Genomic DNA, 13,645 nt, shown 5'->3' on the forward strand with positions numbered 1-13,645 from the left:
ATGACATAAAACGTTATGTAGTATTACCTGATAACGTATAACGTTATATACTATTACGTACTAACGTATAAAGTTATACACTACTACGTACAAACGTCTAACGTTATATACTATTACGTTATGACGTATAACGTTATAAACTATTACATTATGACGTATAACGTTATATATTATTACGTACTAACGTATAACGTTATATACTATTACGTAATAACGTATAACGTTATATACTATTACGTACTAACGTATAACGTTATATACTATTACGTACTAACGTATAACGTTATATACAATTACGTACTAACGTATAACGTTATATACTAGTGGGTACTAACGTATAACGTAATATACTATTACGTAATAACGTATAACGTTATAAACTATTACATTATGACGTATAACGTTATATATTATTACGTACTAACGTGTAACGTTATATACTATTACGTTATGACGTTTAACGTTATGTAGTATTAGCTTATGATGTATAACGTTATATAATATTACCTTATAACGTATAACGTTATATGCTATTACGTACTAACGTATAACGTTATATACTACTACGTACAGACGTATAACGTTATATACTATTACGTAATAACGTATAACGTTTTAAACTATTACATTATGACGTATAACGTTACATACTATTACGTACTAGCGTATAACGTTATATACTATTACGTAATAACGTGTAGCGTTATATACTATTACGTACTAACGTATAACGTTATATACTAGTACGTACTAACGTATAACGTAATATACTATTACGTAATAACGTATAGCGTTATATACTATTACGTACTGACGTATTAACGTTATATACTACTACGTACTAACGTATAACGTAATATACTATTACGTAATAGCGTATAACGTTATATACTATTACGTACTGACGTATTAACGTTATATAGTATTACAGTATGACATAAAACGTTATGTAGTATTACCTGATAACGTATAACGTTATATACTATTACGTACTAACGTATAAAGTTATACACTACTACGTACAAACGTATAACGTTATAAACTATTACATTATGACGTATAACGTTATATATTATTACGTACTAACGTATAACGTTATATACTATTACGTAATAACGTATAACGTTATATACTATTACGTACTAACGTATAACGTTATATACTATTACGTACTAACGTATAACGTTATATACAATTACGTACTAACGTATAACGTTATATACTAGTACGTACTAACGTATAACGTAATATACTATTACGTAATAACGTATAACGTTATAAACTATTACATTATGGCGTATAACGTTATATACTATTACGTACTAACGTGTAACGTTATATACTATTACGTTATGACGTTTAACGTTATGTAGTATTAGCTTATGATGTATAACGTTATATAATATTACCTTATAACGTATAACGTTATATACTATTACGTACTAACGTATAACGTTATATACTACTACGTACAGACGTATAACGTTATATACTATTACGTAATAACGTATAACGTTACAAACTATTACATTATGACGTATAACGTTACAAACTATTACATTATGGCGTATAACGTTATATACTATTACGTACTAACGTGTAACGTTATATACTATTACGTTATGACGTTTAACGTTATGTAGTATTAGCTTATGATGTATAACGTTATATAATATTACCTTATAACGTATAACGTTATATACTATTACCTACTAACGTATAACGTTATATACTATTACGTAATAACGTATAACGTTTTAAACTATTACATTATGACGTATAACGTTACATACTATTACGTACTAGCGTATAACGTTATATACTATTACGTAATAACGTATAACGTTATATACTATTACGTACTAACGTATAACGTTATATACTAGTACGTACTAACGTATAACGTAATATACTATTACGTAATAACGTATAACGTTATATACTATTACGTACTGACGTATTAACGTTATATACTACTACGTACTAACGTATAACGTAATATACTATTACGTAATAACGTATAACGTTATATACTATTACGTACTGACGTATTAACGTTATATAGTATTACAGTATGACATAAAACGTTATGTAGTATTACCTGATAACGTATAACGTTATATACTATTACGTACTAACGTATAAAGTTATACACTACTACGTACAAACGCATAACGTTATAAACTATTACATTATGACGTATAACGTTATATATTATTACGTACTAACGTATAACGTTATATACTAGTACGTACTAACGTATAACGTAATATACTATTACGTAATAACGTATAACGTTATAAACTATTACATTATGGCGTATAACGTTATATACTATTACGTACTAACGTGTAACGTTATATACTATTACGTTATGACGTTTAACGTTATGTAGTATTAGCTTATGATGTATAACGTTATATAATATTACCTTATAACGTATAACGTTATATACTATTACGTACTAACGTGTAACGTTATATACTATTACGTTATGACGTTTAACGTTATGTAGTATTAGCTTATGATGTATAACGTTATATAATATTACCTTATAACGTATAACGTTATATACTATTACGTACTAACGTATAACGTTATATACTACTACGTACAGACGTATAACGTTATATACTATTACGTACTAACGTATAACGTTATATACTAGTACGTACTAACGTATAACGTAATATACTATTACGTAATAACGTATAACGTTATATACTATTACGTACTGACGTATTAACGTTATATAGTATTACAGTATGACATAAAACGTTATGTAGTATTACCTGATAACGTATAACGTTATATACTATTTCGTACTAACGTATAAAGTTATACACTACTACGTACAAACGTATAACGTTATATACTATTACGTTATGACGTATAACGTTATATATTATTACGTACTAACGTATAACGTTATATACTATTACGTAATAACGTATAACGTTATATACTATTACGTACTAACGTATAACGTTATATACTATTACGTACTGACGTATAACGTTATATAGTATTACAGTATGACGTAAAACGTTATGTAGTATTACAGTATGACGTAAAACGTTATGTAGTATTACCTTGTAACGTGTAACGTTATATACTATTACGTACTAACGTATAACGTTATATACTATTACGTACTGACGTATAACGTTATATAGTATTACAGTATGACATAAAACGTTATGTAGTATTACCTTATAACGTATAACGTTATATACTATTACGTTATGACGTATAACGTTATAAACTATTACATTATGACGTATAACGTTATATATTATTACGTACTAACGTATAACGTTATATACTATTACGTAATAACGTATACCGTTGTATACTATTACGTACTAACGTATAACGTTATATACTATTACGTAATGTCGTATAACGTTATGTAGTATTACCTTATGACATATAACGTTATGTAGTATTACCTTATGATGTATAACGTTATATAGTATTACCTTATAACGTATAACGTTATATACTATTACGTAATGTCGTATAACGTTATGTAGTATTAGCCTATGACGTATAACGTTATATACTATTACGTTATGACGTATAACGTTATAAACTATTACATTATGACGTATAACGTTATATATTATTACGTACTAACGTATAACGTTATATACTATTACGTACTAACGTTTAACGTTATATACAAGTACGTAGTAACGTATAACGTAATATACTATTACATAACAACGTATAACGTTCTACACTATTACGTAATAACGTATAACGATATATACTATTACGCACTAACGTATAACGTTATATACTAGTACGTACTAACGTATATCGTAATATACGATTACGTAGTAACGTATGACGTTATATACTATTACGTTATGACGTATAACGTTATATACTATTACGTTATGACGTATAACGTTATATACTATTACGTACTGACGTATAACGTTATATACTATTACGTACTAACGTATAAAGTTATATGCTAGTACGTATTAACGTACAACGTAATTTACCATTAAGTAACAACGTATAACGTTCTACACTATTACGTAATAACGTACAACGATATATACTATTACGTACTAACGTATAACGTTATATACCATTACGTAACAACGTATAACGTTCTACACAATTACGTTATAACGTATAACGATATATACTATTACGTACCAACGTATAACGTTATATACTATTACGTAATAACGTATAACGTTCTACACTATTACGTAATAATGTATAACGATATATACTATTACGTACTAACGTATAACGTTATATACTAGTACGTACTAACGTATAACTTAATTTACTATTACGCAATAACGTATAATGTTATATACTGTTACGTAATGACGTATAACGTTATATACTGTTACGTACTACCGTTTAACGTTATATACTAGTACGTAGTAACGTATAACATAATATACTATAACATAACAACGTATAACGTTCTACACTATTACGTAATAACGTATAATGATATATACTATTACGCACTAACGTATAACGTTATATACTAGTACGTACTAACGTATATCGTAATATACGATTACGTAGTAACGTATGACGTTTTATACTATTACGTCATGACGTATAACGTTATATACTTTTACGTTATGACGTATAACGTTATATACTATTACGTACTGACGTATAACGTTATATACTATTACGTACTAACGTATAACTTCATATACTAGTACGTACTAACGTACAACGTAATTTACCATTACGTAACAACGTATAACGTTCTACACTATTACGTAATACCGTACAACGATATACAGGGTGCGCCGTTAGAATTCGGACAGAATTCAATTTGTAGTTCCCACCATATTAGAATTCAGATGTTTGTGCTGATTGACTCTGAAGTTAGTTAAATATGTCAATAAGTCTTCTATAACCTCAAAATGACAGAACTCGTTAAGCAAAACCCGGAATACGATAGAAGAGCGGCGATTATAGAAAGTCTTCGCGCCGGGAGAACGCCGGTCGAAATTATAAAATTCTTTAGCTACCCAAGATCGACGGTAATTTAATTTTGTTGTGGGCAAAACCAAATTTCCAGCAAGTGTTCACGTTTTGAGCGTTGTCTCAAGTGAGGGCGACGTCATGCCTCCGCACTTCTTCCAAAAAGGCGAAAGAATCACAAAGGAGGTTTATTTGGAGGTCCTGAAGACAGTAATAAAGCCGTGGATGGAAATTACGGCTTCTGGAAGGCCGTATTTATTTCAACAAGATGGCGCACCTGCTCACACAAGTCATCTTGTTCAAAATTGGCTCTCTGACAATGTGGACATGTTTTGGTCGAAAGATTTCTGGCCTCCTAACAGTCCCGACCTAAACCCATTGGACTATTACGTGTGGGGCGTTATCGAGAGACAAACTAATAAATGCAGGCACCCCAACGTCAACTCCCTACGAGCTGCTATCGAGTCAGAATTCGCGACAATTAAACGCGACCAGTTGAAGTCAGCGTGCTCGCGCTTTAGAGCAAGAATAGAGCAGGTCATAGAGGCAGAGGGTGGTTACATAGAATAAAAGTTCTCAGCAAGGACCCTTTAAATGAGATATAACAACATTTTCATGTGTTTTTGTGTATTGACTTAAATAAACAACTTTCTGCACAAAACTTCTTTTGTCCGGATTCTAACGGCGCACCCTGTATACTATTACGTACTAACGTATAACGTTATATACCATTACGTGACAACGTATAACGTTCTACACTATTACGTAATAACGTATAACGATATATACTATTACGTACTAACGTATAACGTAATGTAGTATTACCTTATAACGTATAACGTTATATACTATTACGTACTAACGTATAACGTTATATACTATTACGTAGTAACGTATAACGTAATATACTATTACGTAATAACGTATAACGTTATATACTATTACGTTATGACGTATAACGTTATATACTATAACGTAATAACGTATAACGTTATGTACTATTACGTAATGACGTATAACGTTATATACTATTACGTACTAACGTATAACGTAATATACTATTACGTAATAACGTTATAACGCTATGCAGTATTAGCTTATGACGTATAACGTTATATAGTATTACCTTATAACGTATAACGGTATATACTATTACGTACTACCGTATAACGTTATATACTATTACGTACTAACGTATAACGTTATATACTAGTATGTACTAACGTACAACGTAATTTGCTATTACGCAATAACGTATAACGTTATATACTACTACGTAAGAACGTATAACGTTATATACTATTACGTTATGACGTATAACGTTATATACTATTACGTTATGACGTATAACGTTATATACTATTACGTTATGACGTATAACGTTATATACTATTACGTAATGACGTATAACGTTATATACTATTACGTACTAACGTTTAACGTTATATACTAGTACGTAGTAACGTACAACGTAATTTACCATTACGTAACAACGTATAACGTTCTACACTATTACGTAATACCGTACAACGATATATACTATTACGTACTAACGTATAACGTTATATACCATTACGTGACAACGTATAACGTTCTACACTATTACGTAATAACGTATAACGATATATACTATTACGTACTAACGTATAACGTAATGTAGTATTACCTTATAACGTATAACGTTATATACTATTACGTACTAACGTATAACGTTATATACTATTACGTAGTAACGTATAACGTAATATACTATTACGTAATAACGTATAACGTTATATACTATTACGTTATGACGTATAACGTTATATACTATAACGTAATAACGTATAACGTTATGTACTATTACGTAATGACGTATAACGTTATATACTATTACGTACTAACGTATAACGTAATATACTATTACGTAATAACGTTATAACGCTATGCAGTATTAGCTTATGACGTATAACGTTATATAGTATTACCTTATAACGTATAACGGTATATACTATTACGTACTACCGTATAACGTTATATACTATTACGTACTAACGTATAACGTTATATACTAGTATGTACTAACGTACAACGTAATTTGCTATTACGCAATAACGTATAACGTTATATACTACTACGTAATAACGTATAACGTTATAAACTATTACGTACTAACGTATAACGTAATATACTATTACGTAATAACGTATTACGTTATATTCCGTTACGTAACAACGTATAGCGTTCTACACTATTACGTAATAACGTATAACGATATATACTATTACGTACTAACGTATAACTTAATTTACTATTACGCAATAACGTATAATGTTATATACTGTCACGTAATGACGTATAACGTTATATACTGTTACGTACTAACGTTTAACGTTATATACTAGTACGTACTAACGTATAACTTAATTTACTATTACGCAATAAAGTATAATGTTATATACTGTTACGTAATGACGTATAACGTTATATACTATTCCTTTATGACGTACAACGTTATATACTATTACGTACTAACGTATAACGTTATAAACTATGACGTACTAACGTATAACGTATAACGTTATAAACTATTACGTACTAACGTATAACGTATAACGTTATAAACTATTACGTACTAACGTGTAACGTAATATACTATTACGTAATAACGTATGACGTTATATACCATTACGTAACAACGTATAACGTTCTACACTATTACGTAATAACGTATAACGATATATACTATTACGTACTAACCTATAACGTTATATACTAGTATATACTAACGTATAACTTAATTTACTATTACGCAATAACGTATAATGTTATATACTGTCACGTAATGACGTATAACGTTATATACTGTTACGTACTAACGTTTAACGTTATATACTAGTACGTAGTAACGCATAACGTAATATACTATTACATAACAACGTATAACGTTCTACACTGTTACGTAATAACGTATAACGATATATACTATTACGCACTAACGTATAACGTTATATACTAGTACGTACTAACGTATATCATAATATACGATTACGTAGTAACGTATGACGTTATATACTATTACGTTATGACGTATAACGTTATATACTATTACGTTATGACGTATAACGTTATATACTGTTACGTACTGACGTATAACGTTATATACTATTACGTACTAACGTATAACGTTATATGCTAGTACGTACTAACGTATATCGTAATATACGATTACGTAGTAACGTATGACGTTTTGTACTATTACGTTATGACGTATAACGTTATATACTATTACGTTATGACGTATAACGTTATATATTATTACGTACTGACGTATAACGTTATATACTATTACGTACTAACGTATAACGTTATATACTAGAACGTACTAACGTACAACGTAATTTACCATTACGTAACAACGTATAACGTTCTACACTATTACGTAATAACGTACAACGATATGTACTATTACGTTATGACGTATAACGTTATATACTATTACGTAATTACGCATAACGTTCTACACTATTACGTAATAACGTATACCGTTATATACTATTACGTACTGACATATAACGTTATAAACTATTACGTACTAACGTATAACGTAATATACTATTACGTAATAACGTATAACGTTATATACCGTTACGTAACAACGTATAACGTTCTACACTATTACGTAATAACGTATAACGATATATACTATTACGTACTAACGTATAACGTAATATACTATTACGTAATAACGTATAACGTTCTACACTATTACGTAATAACGTATAACGATATATACTATTACGTACTAACGTATAACGTTATATACTAGTACGTACTAACGTACAACGTAATTTACCATTACGTAACAACGTATAACGTTCTACACTATTACGTAATAACGTACAACGATATATACTATTACGTACTAACGTATAACGTTATATACCATTACGTAACAACGTATAACGTTCTACACTATTACGTAATAACGTATAACGATATATACTATTACGTACTAACGTATAACGTTATATACTAGTACGTACTAACGTACAACGTAATTTACTAATACGCAATAACGTATAATGTTATATAATATTACGTAATAACGTATAACGTTATATACCATTACGTAACAACGTATAACGTTCTACACTATTACGTAATAACGTACAACGATATATATTATTACGTACTTACGTATAACGTTATATACTACTACGTAATAACGTATAACGTTCTACACTATTACGTAATAACGTATAACGATATATATTATAACGTACTTACGTATAACGTCATATACTACTACGTAATAACGTATAACGTTATATACTATTCCGTTATGACGTACAACGTTATATACTATTACGTACTAACGTATAACGTTATAAACTATTACGTAATAACGTATAACGTTATATACCATTACGTAACAACGTATAACGTTCTACATTATTGCGTAATAACGTATAACGTTATATAGTATTACGTACTAACGTATAACGTTATATACTATTACGTACTAACGTATAACGTTATATACTAGTACGTACGAACGTACAACATAATTTACTATTACGCAATAACGTATAATGTTATATACTATTACGTAATGTCGTATAACGTTACGTATTATTACCATATGACGTATAACGTTATGTAGTAATACCTTATATCGTATAACGTTATATACTATTACATACTAACGTATAACGATATATACTATTACGCACTAACGTATAACATTATATACTAGTACGTACTAACGTATATCGTAATATACGATTACGTAGTAACGTATGACGTTATATACTAGTACGTACTAACGTATATCGTAATATACGATTACGTAGTAACGTATGACGTTATATACTATTACGTTATGACGTATAACGTTATATACTATTACGTTATGACGTATAACGTTATATACTATTACGTACTGACGTATAACGTTATATACTATTACGTACTAACGTATAAAGTTATATGCTAGTACGTATTAACGTACAACGTAATTTACCATTAAGTAACAACGTATAACGTTCTACACTATTACGTAATAACGTACAACGATATATACTATTACGTACTAACGTATAATGTTATATACCATTACGTAACAACGTATAACGTTCTACACAATTACGTTATGACGTATAACGATATATACTATTACGTACTAACCTATAACGTTATATACTAGTATATACTAACGTATAACTTAATTTACTATTACGCAATACCGTATAATGTTATATACTGTCACGTAATGACGTATAACGTTATATACTATTACGTTATGACGTATAACGTTATATACTATTACGTACTGACGTATATCGTAATATACGATTACGTAGTAACGTATGACGTTTTATACTATTACGTCATGACGTATAACGTTATATACTTTTACGTTATGACGTATAACGTTATATACTATTACGTACTGACGTATAACGTTATATACTATTACGTACTAACGTATAACGTCATATACTAGTACGTACTAACGTACAACGTAATTTACCATTACGTAACAACGTATAACGTTCTACACTATTACGTAATACCGTACAACGATATATACTATTACGTACTAACGTATAACGTTATATACCATTACGTGACAACGTATAACGTTCTACACTATTACGTAATAACGTATAACGATATATACTATTACGTACTAACGTATAACGTAATGTAGTATTACCTTATAACGTATAACGTTATATACTATTACGTACTAACGTATAACGTTATATACTATTACGTAGTAACGTATAACGTAATATACTATTACGTAATAACGTATAACGTTATATACTATTACGTTATGACGTATAACGTTATATACTATAACGTAATAACGTATAACGTTATGTACTATTACGTAATGACGTATAACGTTATATACTATTACGTACTAACGTATAACGTAATATACTATTACGTAATTACGTTATAACGCTATGCAGTATTAGCTTATGACGTATAACGTTATATAGTATTACCTTATAACGTATAACGGTATATACTATTACGTACTACCGTATAACGTTATATACTATTACGTACTAACGTATAACGTTATATATTAGTATGTACTAACGTACAACGTAATTTGCTATTACGCAATAACGTATAACGTTATATACTACTACGTAAGAACGTATAACGTTATATACTATTACGTTATGACGTATAACGTTATATACTATTACGTTATGACGTATAACGTTATATACTATTACGTAATGACGTATAACGTTATATACTATTACGTACTAACGTTTAACGTTATATACTAGTACGTAGTAACGTACAACGTAATTTACCATTACGTGACAACGTATAACGTTCTACACTATTACGTAATACCGTACAACGATATATACTATTACGTACTAACGTATAACGTTATATACCATTACGTGACAACGTATAACGTTCTACACTATTACGTAATAACGTATAACGATATATACTATTACGTACTAACGTATAACGTAATGTAGTATTACCTTATAACGTATAACGTTATATACTATTACGTACTAACGTATAACGTTATATACTATTACGTAGTAACGTATAACGTAATATACTATTACGTAATAACGTATAACGTTATATACTATTACGTTATGACGTATAACGTTATATACTATAACGTAATAACGTATAACGTTATGTACTATTACGTAATGACGTACAACGTTATATACTATTACGTACTAACGTATAACGTAATATACTATTACGTAATAACGTTATAACGCTATGCAGTATTAGCTTATGACGTATAACGTTATATACTATTACCTTATAACGTATAACGGTATATACTATTACGTACTACCGTATAACGTTATATACTATTACGTACTAACGTATAACGTTATATACTAGTATGTACTAACGTACAACGTAATTTGCTATTACGCAATAACGTATAACGTTATATACTACTACGTAATAACGTATAACGTTATAAACTATTACGTACTAACGTATAACGTAATATACTATTACGTAATAACGTATTACGTTATATTCCGTTACGTAACAACGTATAGCGTTCTACACTATTACGTAATAACGTATAACGATATATACTATTACGTACTAACGTATAACTTAATTTACTATTACGCAATAACGTATAATGTTATATACTGTCACGTAATGACGTATAACGTTATATACTGTTACGTACTAACGTTTAACGTTATATACTAGTACGTACTAACGTATAACTTAATTTACTATTACGCAATAGAGTATAATGTTATTTACTGTTACGTAATGACGTATAACGTTATATACTATTCCTTTATGACGTACAACGTTATATACTATTACGTACTAACGTATAACGTTATAAACTATGACGTACTAACGTATAACGTATAACGTTATAAACTATTACGTACTAACGTATAACGTATAACGTTATAAACTATTACGTACTAACGTGTAACGTAATATACTATTACGTAATAACGTATAACGTTATATACCATTACGTAACAACGTATAACGTTCTACACTATTACGTAATAACGTATAACGATATATACTATTACGTACTAACCTATAACGTTATATACTAGTATATACTAACGTATAACTTAATTTACTATTACGCAATAACGTATAATGTTATATACTGTCACGTAATGACGTATAACGTTATATACTGTTACGTACTAACGTTTAACGTTATATACTAGTACGTAGTAACGTATAACGTAATATACTATTACATAACAACGTATAACGTTCTACACTGTTACGTAATAACGTATAACGATATATACTATTACGCACTAACGTATAACGTTATATACTAGTACGTACTAACGTATATCATAATATACGATTACGTAGTAACGTATGACGTTATATACTATTACGTTATGACGTATAACGTTATATACTATTACGTTATGACGTATAACGTTATATACTGTTACGTACTGACGTATAACGTTATATACTATTACGTACTAACGTATAACGTTATATGCGAGTACGTACTAACGTATATCGTAATATACGATTACGTAGTAACGTATGACGTTTTGTACTATTACGTTATGACGTATAACGTTATATACTATTACGTTATGACGTATAACGTTATATACTATTACGTACTGACGTATAACGTTATATACTATTACGTACTAACGTATAACGTTATATACTAGAACGTACTAACGTACAACGTAATTTACCATTACGTAACAACGTATAACGTTCTACACTATTACGTAATAACGTACAACGATATATACTATTACGTTATGACGTATAACGTTATATACTATTACGTAATTACGCATAACGTTCTACACTATTACGTAATAACGTATACCGTTATATACTATTACGTACTAACATATAACGTTATAAACTATTACGTACTAACGTATAACGTAATATACTATTACGTAATAACGTATAACGTTATATACCGTTACGTAACAACGTATAACGTTCTACACTATTACGTAATAACGTATAACGATATATACTATTACGTACTAACGTATAACGTTATATAATAGTACGTACTAACGTATAACTTAATTTAATATTACGCAATAACGTATAACGTAATGTAGTATTACCTTACAACGTATAACGTTATATACTATTACGTACTAAC

This window comes from Bombus pascuorum, unplaced genomic scaffold (assembly GCF_905332965.1).
Source record: "Bombus pascuorum unplaced genomic scaffold, iyBomPasc1.1, whole genome shotgun sequence".
In the NCBI taxonomy this organism is placed as follows: Eukaryota; Metazoa; Arthropoda; class Insecta; order Hymenoptera; family Apidae; genus Bombus; species Bombus pascuorum.